We start from the raw sequence: 12,014 nt of genomic DNA, 5'->3' as shown, positions 1-12,014 counted from the left end.
TCATCTGTACCTTGTCACGATGATAGATTTTCAGAAGCAGTATACCAGTACATCCACTAGACTTCTGGTCACAGGTATATATAGGGATTGTAGGCTCTCCAAGAACTCGAGATACCCAGAACCAACAACTGAGCTGCACCTTACAACAGTTTTTCATTGTGTACTGGGTATAGGGCAATTCATATGGTAAAATATAGAGAATGAAAAATGGATATGAAGGAAACATGTATTTCTGAAATGCACAACACATACTGAGTTTAGTAACAATGGTTATTTATACATTTCTGAATTTATAGGTACCCATACTAGCATGCGAAACAGAGGGCATTCTGCAAATCGCCTTCTTTCTCACACACTGGCTTTTACTTAGAAAGCACAAATACAAAGAAATACAATTAGTAATACAATTTGTTCTACCATTCTATGTTCCCACACGCCTCTTGGTAAAAACTGGTACCCCACTTGTGTGGCTGGGCCTAGCACCTGTGACGTGATACACCCCAAAACATGACCTGGAGACAACATATTTTACACAGCAGAATCCATGTTTTTAGCGATGTAGCTGTGGATTTTGGGCCCCAGCTCATCCACAATCCAAGAAAACCTACCAGATCCAGACATTTCTGAGAACTAGGTGCCCACGGTTGTCAGGTGTGTTTGTGTGGTGTTTTTACCCAGAAGCCTTTGCAAACCTCAAACTTTGGCTAACAGCACACATTTTCCTCACATTTCTCACATACCACCCAGTGTTTCCCCGCATCTCTAATATAAAAATGATACCTCATTTGGGTGGGTGGGGCTAGCCCAAGCAACAAGAATGGGCCCAAAATGTGGACACATCAACATTTTCCACTGATAACCCACTTTGTTTTTTTTTTATTTGGTTAGTGGTGGATTTTGGGCCCTAGCTTAGCTGGCACTTAGGAAAATCTACCAAACTTGCACCTTTCTGAAAACTAGACACCTGGCAGAGTGCGGAGTGTGCGACTTGCTTGGCTGTCACCAGGTTTTCTTACAGAAAAGCCCTTGCAAACCTCAAACTTTAGCTAACTGTGCAGAAAAGTTTCAGAATTTTTGGAGATCCACACATTTCCTACCACCAAGAGTTTCCATAAGTCTCCCAATAACAACTGTACCCCACTTGTGTGGGTGAACCAAAAGACTACAACACAAAAGGCCCTAAAGCAATATGTTGAGAGATCAGTAATAGGGGTAGTGATGGTATTTGAGGCTGTGCTTGCCTGCCAGGCGTGGAAATCTAACAATCACAGACCTTGTTGGAAACTAGACATTTACGGATTCCAGGGTGGGTTGCCTTGTGTGGATCCTGTGAGGTTTTCTTACTCCCAATTCCCTGAAAACCTCAACTTTGCCTAAAATCACAAGTTCTCCATACATTACTGGGATGGAAACATCCAGGATAGACTATTCCTACAACCCAGGATTTCCTCACTTCTCCCAATACAACTATCCCCTACTTGTGTGGCTGGGCCTACTGCCTGCAACAGGAATGGAGCAAACCAAGGTGAAAGGGACTCTCCTGACTGTAGAAATTCATGCACTTTCAAGTTTGAAGGGCATTATGGGAAAGTGAGTGGTTTCAAAGCAAGGTACACCACCATGGACACCTCTGTGTGTTCAGTTCTCAAACAAGTTAGGGGTTAGTACTGAACCTTTGAAGTGAAACCAACACTTAACACAGGCTGGTTATGGCACCTATAGAAGTGCTAGTTTGAAAGAGCAAACACTAATCACAGTATCAGCATATTGAAACCAAGACTACTGAAGGTGAGCCTTTAAACCACAAAAAGGTACCAACTGCTTTATGGGCCACTCGTATGCCTTTCACACACCTCACTCAAGACTTTCAAACTGCCAGTCACAGGCGCAATTCAACACAGCAGTGCACTCACATCAGCATACCACCACCATTCAAGGCTCGTCACATTCATATGTCACAGGACGGAATCCCCAATCAAACCACATCTCACCCAATTATCAACCAACTTGCCTATAAACACACTATAAGCAAATCTCTACACAAATATGGCCAAACGTGTTGATTTTTGGTGCCTTGACAAGCTTCACAAATGAAAAAAAATACAGTTTTTACTACCTGTCAAGTATCTTCCTTTGTCAACATTGAGTGTTACCGAATGAGTGCCTAGTGAACCTTTAGCGCACTCGCTGTACTAAATACATCTACTTCCTGTTTTGAGGATGTGAGTTGGGGACTGTTGTCCTAGGATGCCTCAAGGCCTAAATTATTTGAATGAGTGAGCATACTCCCTTTGAAACCAAGCTGGAGAAGACCGTCATACGTTCTCTAAAGAGCACCTCCAAAACTACAAAGGACATTAGTTTGTGTCACACAAGGTACTCAGTGACAACATGGCATATGTCTCAGTCACAGTTATGTGAAGTGCTATGACTGTAATGCACTTGTCCCACAGCAAACTAAATATCTACCATGTTCTGACGGAGGATGAACCTGGCAAGCAGGGCACAAATATGACCTATACACATAGTGTTTGGTGCAGAGTTCTGTGTAATGGTGTGTGTCTTTGTAAAGCACACTTTCACCCGGGAGTATATCCTGCCACGGCCAGAGGAACAGTCTGGACTGATCTGTGGACCTGCCTAGTTGTTGAGCCAAGTTTTCAGTTTCTTGAGGAGTTCAACAGTTTTAGAGTTGGAACGAAGAGGCAGGCCATTCTACGCTTTCTGAACACAGTAGGGGAAGGCACTGCTGTCTATTCTAGTGTTTTATATGCATGGGATGGTTGCAAAAAGGAGTCTGGCTGAGCCGAGGTATCTGTAAGGTTTCTGAAATCTGAGACAGTTGTTGAGGCATGCTGGGCCAATCTGTGTAGGGCTTTGAATTTGTGTCTGGAATATGAAGAGAGCTTGCCAATGGATGGGGAGCCAGTGAAGCTCTTAAAGGTGTACTGAATGTGCCTTATGGGAGCTTGAGGGTGATCCTGGCTGCTGTGATCTGTATGGTTTGGAGTCATCTGGTTAGTTGAGTGAGGGAGTAATTAAGTAGTGGAGCGAGTGTGGTACCAATGACGTTGAGTCCTTTGGTGAAGATGAAGTGGCCACGTGTATCTCTGCTACCTGCCTTTTATCTAAGTGATATCCCTACAAGAGCACACCTAGCCTAAGATTTTCCTACCTGTTCATGTCTCTGTCTCCTTGAAAGACCTGACTAATCTTGTGTAGTTGTCAAAAGAACCTTTACTAATGCCATCTGTAGCAGCTACTTTAAGCTCAAGAAGACACGTCTTTCATGCACCTTTAGTGCACTTGCTGTGCTAAATCCAACTCTGTCCAGGTTTGTCACGTAGGCTCTCATTATCCTAATGAGACTACTGGATTTTGAGCGGCAAGATTGTTCACTGTGTGGGGGACTAAGTCTGACCCACGGTGAAGGACCCTTGTCACTCTAAATCCGGGTTTTGCTCGGCTAACTAGCAGTGCCTTATCTTTCCCAAAAGGAAGAGACAATTGGGCAGCCAAGCGCATGACATCTTTAGTACTTCCCAGGGAAGTCGTGGTCACTCAGGTAACAACTGGTTCTCTCATACACAGTACGGTCTCATATAGAAATGACAAAGGCAGTTTAAGTGTTAAAGATTGATTTAATAAAACAACTGCATTTTAGATAGCAAAGCGTGAGCTGCGGTAACCAGAACTACACAACACAGTAGGATTAAAATAGTAACGATGAAAGTGAATCACAATAATAAGGCTATCATAGTGCAACTAGATTATGCTCTCTCTAAGTTATATTCTCAGCACAGCATGTGAAGCTCTAAGCCTGCCTTTCAGGTTCCCCCGGGAAGACTTCAACCCTCATACCTGATCAAAGGCCTGTAATCTGCAGCAGCATCTGCAACGGGGCAGTCAGCATCTAGTTGTAGGTTCCTGGTCGGAATCTCCCACTGACGTGTACTAGGACTAGGAAGTGTTTTTATAACTAACACGCAGACGTTCTAAGAAAATGTCCCTACGTAAGGATGTGTATTTTCTACGAATACTGGAGACTAAACTTCTACCACGTTTACCGGCAATGTACCATACTGTAGCCTTGACTGAAGCACAGGGCGATCAAGAATGCATTATTTGAGAACACAGTGCTGAACTAAGCTAAACAGTGTGATAGAAGGAAATTAAAACAAGACCGTAAAACTGGTTATTGTAAAACAACAGTGCGAGGCTGAATAAAATGTATCTAGGGCAAAGTGCACAGTGGCCTAGCATGTTAAACCTACGTGCATGAGGCTATATTAAAAATGGCTACACTACAGGTTGTGGATGCAAGTTGGGGGTGTCCTAGGATGCCTCGAGGCCTAGCTTCCCGAACCCAGTGAGCATATCTATCTTTGAAACTAAGATAAACATGCTGGAGAAGGCTGTCCTAAGTTCCCTAAAGTACACTTCGAAAACTACTAAAGGCTTTAGGTTTTGCTGCACAGGGTTCTCTGTCACAATGTGGACTTTGTTCTATTCACCATATTCCATCCACTGTTATGTGCAGTGTCTGTGAAGTGCTTGTCATGTAACAGACAGAACAGCTACCTCTTTCTGATGGTGGATGAAGTTAAGCACTCCATAAGCAACCCAAAGATTTTCTCAACTAGAGGAAACAGTTTGAAAAGACAATTGCCTAGTGAAGTAGTGTCCCATGGAATGTATGTTTCCGTGTATGACTGCTGCAGTTTACTGGGGAGAGTAGAACTGCTCCATATTTTGCAAAGAAATAGCACAGTTCTGTTCTCTCCATATGCTGTTGCACTGTGTGCTGCATTGCGCTAATGCAGGCACCCTTGAATCATAGTGCAATGATGTTTGTGTTATGAGCAGGTTAATTTTGTGTTAGAAGTGGCCTCTTTTTGCAAAGAGATGACCCTTTGATGCTTTCTTCTCAATGAAAAAAATATTTTTCCTTGTTATGCCAGTCAGAGTCAAGTGCTGGTTTTGGCATGAGTCCAAGTCTGCAAGGCTTAGTAAATATGATTTGCATCAAAAAGCAAGAGTGGGTGCACAGGAACACCCATGCACCACCTATGGAATCCCGCCTGATGCAAAGTAATGCAAGGCTACACAATGCACTATTACGTTTGTTTTTGTTTGGCACAGCAACACTAAAAGCCATTTGCATTGCTTTGTAAAATCTCTCAAGGACTTGATGTTGGGTATTCGTGAGAAAAGTCATGCAAACATGGCACACATTTTTTGTCTGGTCCTATCTATTGTGGTAAAATCAAAAGTAGTCCACATTTCAACACTGGGATAGTTTTCAGTTTCAATAGGCAACACTTAAAACACTCCTATTACATAGATCATTACACTCCCTGATGGTATAGTGGACTACAGTCATTTTTTCCCTCTAGAAGCCATGACTGAGTCCTCCTTCTTGGTGTGATTGAGCCCCCTCCCAGGGAAAAACATATTTCTCAATAAAAATTATAGCTGGGCATAGAGGTTGGCCGAGGAGGTCGGCACATTTCCTCAGTGGGCCGAGGGTCGCGATATTGCCCCTCCAGGGGAAAACATTCTTGTAAAAAAAATGTATATATAAAATTCCCAGGGTGATGCGCCCAGTCTGCCCCTCCATAACACCAGAAAATAATGACCACCATTTTGTTTTCCTCTAGGGGCGGGATAATGCCCTCTTTGGGGGCGCAATTGCACCCCAAAGTGGAAAACATACTTTTAAAATTCATTTATGCCCCCATGGGGGTGATGGCTCATTTCCCAGGGGAAGTGGGGCGGCTCCACCCCCCCAAAATAAAAAAAATATGCCCGCTATTTGGTTTTCCCCTGTGGGCGCTATTGTGCATTCCAAGGTGAAATGCACAGCACCCCAGGGAAAAAATACTTTCTAAATTTATTTTAAGCCCATATGGGGGGTTGGCCCACTTCCCAGGGGGACGGCCCTCAAAAATATTTGTGCCATTTTGTTTTACGCTGGGGGATGTGATTGTGCCCTCTTTGGGGGTGCGGTCAAACCCCCAGGGCAACAAATACTTTAAAACATAATGTTATTCCTCCATGGAGGAGGTGTGTTGACCCATTTCCCAGAGTGAACTGACCTTCCAAAGTTAAAAAAGTTGGTCACCATGTTGTTTTTTTTTTGTTTCTGTATCCTTTGACATTGCCCCACAACTCTGCTCCCAACTTTGTCAGTTTTCTGATGATACCAAAATTACCTCAGTTGCCAGTTTCTCCCCCGAAAACAACAGTATTCAATCCATGCTGCAATTGCCACAGAACATGGCACTGTCTCTGGATCTTGGATCCAGTTTAAAGTCATAAACATGCTTTTATTGTACCATCATTCACCTGAAGGTGGAAGGCAAAAACTCTATTCCGCTTAACTGAAGAAGAGATTGCAGGAGACACAAGTCCTTCTACCACAAATTCATGCAGTCAGTCTTGCTCTCATTCATAAAGGCTGTCCTGCTCTAAGTTTTCTTGTAAGTCCAAAATATGGCATAAATGCAGGAAAGCTAAGCAGGGCTCGATCAGCTGAGAAGCCATGACAGTGTTAGTAGACAGATAACACTCCACAAGCAGCTTCAAACTACGATATGGTTTTACAACTAGTGTCTGCAGTGTCCTGAATTACCTGTGCTATTGTCGACCCCCGCAGCCTATCTCAGTCTTCAAGGACTCGACGCCACACCTATTTCTAAAGCTCCTTCTTATGTGACCCTTTGGAGCCTATTTATGGGCCCTTAATAACACTGGTGCAGAATTCTACCCCAGTCCCTTATGTGTGTCGGTCTGTTGACTCAGATGCTTGTTTCTGACCCTGAACCATTTTCTGCCCCCTTCAGGCCCTATTCTGATCTGAGTCTAACGTACTTCAGGGTATGCAACACGTTCCCCACAACACTGAGGATGAGATGGTAGATAATCTGTTCCCCTCTCACTATACTGATGGGCTATACATGGATTTACAGATTGCTAGTGGGTTAGGTATGTCCCCAGAGACTGAGCTAGATTTGACACCTGGGCCACCAACGGAAGAAAGTCCCTCTTTCCCCGGAGTAGAGCAAAAGGCAGCACAAGTGCTAGATTTGCATTGCCTACTGTTGAGATTAAGAAACATTTGTCGCCTGAGATCTATAAACTAGATTCAGCCTCTTCTGAGCCACTATTGCCTTTTAGCAAGGCACTTACAGACACAGTCTAAGCCATGCTCAGACCTCTAGTCAGTCAAACTGTGACCAGGAGACATAGACAGACCCCAGTGATCCTGATTTTTAAAATTATTTTTACAGTGATTCCTACTCCTGAAAGTCCGGTGGGGTTGTATGACTTTTCAATGCATGCCATCGTGATTCATGCCTTTACCACAAATCCTTTACCATGCAGATGCATTTATCATGCATATGCCTTTAGCATGCAGGACAATCATGTTGATGACAAACTCTTTCTCTGGAGCAAAAAAGGGCAGGTGATACACAAAAAGACACCCTCAAGGTGGCTTATTCCCTGCATCAAAACCTGCTATGTGAATTCATAGGAAAAGCCCCCTGTGGTCTCCTTCCACCAGGGTCAAGGCATTGGGGAGGAGATGCCTGTTCTGGACATCTGTGGGGCTGCGACTTGGGCATTCCATTCACAAAACACTACTGACTTCACAGGTCTGATGGGAGGGCCATTATGCTGTGGATGGTTTCCTAGTCTTAAGTCCACTTCCCAGACCCTCCACCTGGGGTGTGGGGGCTGCTATAGTATGTATTTTTTTTTTTCATTGGTTTTTTTAGTCATTCTCTTGATACCATGGTCTGAGCCCTCTAACAGAATAAACCCAGAATGGGTTCCTTCTATATCGATCAGCAAATAAGACTTTCAGACCAGGAAAAAGTCCATCTCTGGGCAGGGTAACCCTCTTGAACGCTGAGCATCTTGTTCCTCTGGACTCTTAAATGTATAATCATAGGACCAATATGACTACTTAGCAAACCAATTTATTAACTGCTTCTAAAACTCAGATTTCTTCTCACTTATTCCTCTCCCTTTAGTGTCACAAACCAAATTGTACAATAATGAGTCTTTCCATTCCACCATCGTTGGGGGCAGCGGGCTGATCCATTTCTTACATATCTCTCTTCTAGCCAACAGTATCATATAAAATAACAATTTAGCACTGTCTTTTTTTTTATCCTACTATCTCCATGTATACAACCAAAAATAATCAGAGAGGGGCTTACCTTAACCTTCAAGGATAGAATCTGATTAATACATTCACCAACCTCTGTCCAAAATCTGAAGAGACGAGGGCATTCCACAGACATATGAAAGTCACCTACAGAATCAACACCACACTTCCGGCAGCAAGCTTTACTAACCGACTTCAGTCTTGACAGTTTTTCGGGGGATCCAAAAAGCCCTGTGAATTGTAAATAGATGGTTCCTCCTTAAACAGGGCGGTTTAACTGTAGAACACAACAAAGCTATAGATACTTGTCATATCTCTGTTGTCTGTATTCCTGGCAGATATTCTTTCCAGATGTCTTCCGGCTTCGGAGCTTCACCATCTGTTGTCTCCAGTAATGTCCAATACCATCATGCTAGTTCTTTTTTTCCCATATCACCCTTCTGAAGTAGTTCCTCCACCAGATTTGTGCCACCCACTCCTCCTTTGCTTTCTTTCACCTAGCACCTTATTTGCCAAAACTTAAATTTAGATACGTTCCCTGCTGTATCCCTTAAAAGACCACTATAGGGAATCAGACCCTCTACAGTACACAGCTGCCCCCATTGCCACACCCCAGCCTCCCTCAGAGGAATAGCCATTATATCCTTAGTCCACTCAGGAGAACCCGGTGAGTTCCATATGGGGGCATATTTGCTGTAATATGGCAAATTGGTGCTCATGCTCAACTCATACCAAGTTTTTACTGAATCCACCAATTGTCTGAATCTCACCTTCTTGAAAAATTTTGGGTCCCCGAATTTATACAGAAAGCCCTCCTCTACAACCTTCTCAAATTTCATCATTTCTTTTTAAATCAACCCCAATTCAGAAGATGTAGCTCCCCCAAAAGCCCTCCTCATATTTTTTATGACCGTTGCCCATGCATACAGTTGTAAGCCTGGTAATGCCAAGCCACCTTTCTCTTTCCTCCGCCTCAATTTTTTCCATGCTATTCGCACACCCTTACTACCCCATATAAAACTACTGATCTTGCCTTGAAACTTATACATCCATTCTTTATCAAATCTCAATGGTATAGCGTTGAAAATAAATAGCATTTTCGGCAGAAGCATTATTTTAACCAGATTGACCCTTCCTAAAATCGTAAGAGGCAGATTAGCCTACTTCTTCATCAGCTTACAAGACTTAGTCATCACTCTTCCCAAAAAAATGTCAGCTATCCCCCCTAAATCATTTACTATTGTGATACCCAAATATTTCAGCTCTCTACTCATCTTAACACTCCCCACGATCATATTCTCGGGCATATTCCAAGCCATAACTTCGGTTTTGCTTTTATTAACCACATATCCCTCAATTCCCCCAAATTCCATTAACAACTCTTCCAAAACAGGCAATGATTGCTTTAAATTACCCGTATAAACCATCAAGTCGTCTGCGTACAGAGCTACTTTCCTATGCCAGTTTCCACACTGAAAAGGGAGTATCATCGAATTACTTCTAATTTTGCAAGCCAGGGGTTCTATATCAAGATTAAAGAATAGTGAGGATAGAGGGCATCCATGTCTTATTCCCCTCTCAATCCTAAAGGGACAAGTTAAGGAGCCATTGACTAAAATTCTAGCCACAGGGTTGTGATATATCAAACGTGATACCCTTATAAACCTACTACCCAAGTTGAGAGATTCACAAAGGGTAGTCAAATAGGCCCAATTAACCATGTCAAAAGCCTTACCCGCATCGATCATCACCACCGCTAGGGGTACCTTACATGTACTTGCCAAATCTATAGTCCCTATCAAACAATGCATTAACTCATGTAGCTATCTACCCTTTATGAACCCCTTTTGATCTACTTGGGTCAGTTTCCCCACCACCGTACCTAATCTTCTCTCTAATTTTTTTTGCAAAAGTGTTATAATCGGAATTCAATAGGGAGATTGGTCTGTATGGCTCGCAGCGTGTTGGGTCTTTCCCTGGTTTTAATATAAGGGTGATTGTTGCCTCCCTCCAAGAGGGGGGGGAAGGGAGAGCGCTGCCCCCTCCTTAAAAATACTATCACACAATTCTACAAAAAACTTAATTATGCTATCCCCTAGACTTTTATAGACCTCAAGGGGTAACCCATCTGGACCTGGCAACTTCCCTATTTTGCCGAAACAAATCACATCTTCCACTTCAGCCCGATTAATTCCTTCATTCAAAATATCTCTATCCTCATCCTCGTCTCCCAAAGCTGTGAAATCTACACCTTGTAGCCAAGTCCAAGCTGAGCCTGACGATACCTCTAAACTCTCGGTATACAGGTCCTTAAAGTAATCTTGAAACGCCTCTTCTATTCTTGGAGTACCTTGGCTAGATCCTTTTCCTCTTCCTGTCCCTTTTTATCTATCAGCTCTTTTTCTACTGTTTGTATACGTTCTTCCATGACGCGATCATGTTCCTATATGATTTCTTTTTAAAGGAGGCTACTCATCAGTCTGCCTCTCAAAAAGGCTTTATGAGCATCCCAAACCACCTCTGGTGCAGCTGATCCAACATTTAACTTAAAAAATTCTTCATGTCCTTTTTCAGATCTGCCACAATGTCTTCATCTAGGTGGAGAGTTCTATCTAACGTCCATCTGGTCCGTACATTACTCCCTCTGAGCTTAAAACTCAGACTCACTGCTGAATGATCTGATAAGTGAGCTCCGACATTCAATATCTTTTCAACACTCTCTCTCAACCTCCCGTCAACTAATATGTAATCAATCCTGGGATGATGTTTATACTTCTTATTATTAAAGGTGTACCACTGCCATGTTCCCATCACCTCCCTCCAAACATCATGTAGCCCAAAATAGGACATCATATTAATCACCTGGGATCGCATCTTCTCATTCATTCTCGCCCTACTCCCCTTTGACCTATCAAGGTCATAATCCAGCACTATATTAAAATCTCCCGCCCAGATTATTGGGTCTGTATGCTGTAGCAAGTGCTGATACAGCTCTCACAGAGGTTGAACATCATCCCTATTTGGGCCATAATAACCCACCAAAGTAAAAGCCTGATTGAACGCCAACAACTCTTTATTACCCATCTACCAGCTTTATCCACTAGTCCTCCCTGAAAAGAGATCTCCAGATGTTTTTTTTAACTAATATAGTCAACCCTTTACTGCCCTCGCCTGAGTAGAACATAAAATGTACTGAACTCACCCAAGTGGCTTAAACAAGTTACTAACCTCCTCACTGGATAGGTGCGTTTCTTGCAAAATTATCACCATAGCTTGGACATCCCTACAATATTGGACTAACCTCTTTTGACGGCCCCTTAGACCATTACCATTCCAAGACAGAAGCCTTAATTCATTATCCTTCATCCTATTTCCCTGCTTTCCCACACACTCTACCCACACCCCCAGAGATTGATATAACCAACCATTTCATAACAGACACACTGGAATAAGGTGTCAGAGTCACCAAATCCTCGGGATCTGCGCACGTTCCCAACACGTCCACCACAAGACAGCTCCAATACTCTGATTAGAATGTCACAGAGTTTAAAAGAGTCCAAGTGGGGAAAAGGGAATTAGGTAGGGAACAGCTGGGAAGAAGACCTGTAGGAAGCAAAATGTTAAAACACACAATATCAAGATTATATCATATTAACCATTACTAGACAATGATTCTAAGCATTGTCATACTGTAACCATGGATAACTTAAGCATGGACTAAATAACTAGGCCTCAAGACGTTTGGTTACCTGTGAAGGAATCAAGAAGGGTTAATAAAACTTTTCAGTGAACCTTTCAATGTAATGTTACACCTGGACTAGAAACATCAGACCCTTCT

This window comes from Pleurodeles waltl, chromosome 5 (assembly GCF_031143425.1).
Source record: "Pleurodeles waltl isolate 20211129_DDA chromosome 5, aPleWal1.hap1.20221129, whole genome shotgun sequence".
Lineage (NCBI taxonomy): Eukaryota > Metazoa > Chordata > Amphibia > Caudata > Salamandridae > Pleurodeles > Pleurodeles waltl.
The sequence above is the reverse complement of the archived record's forward strand: the minus strand, read 5'-3'. Positions refer to the sequence as shown.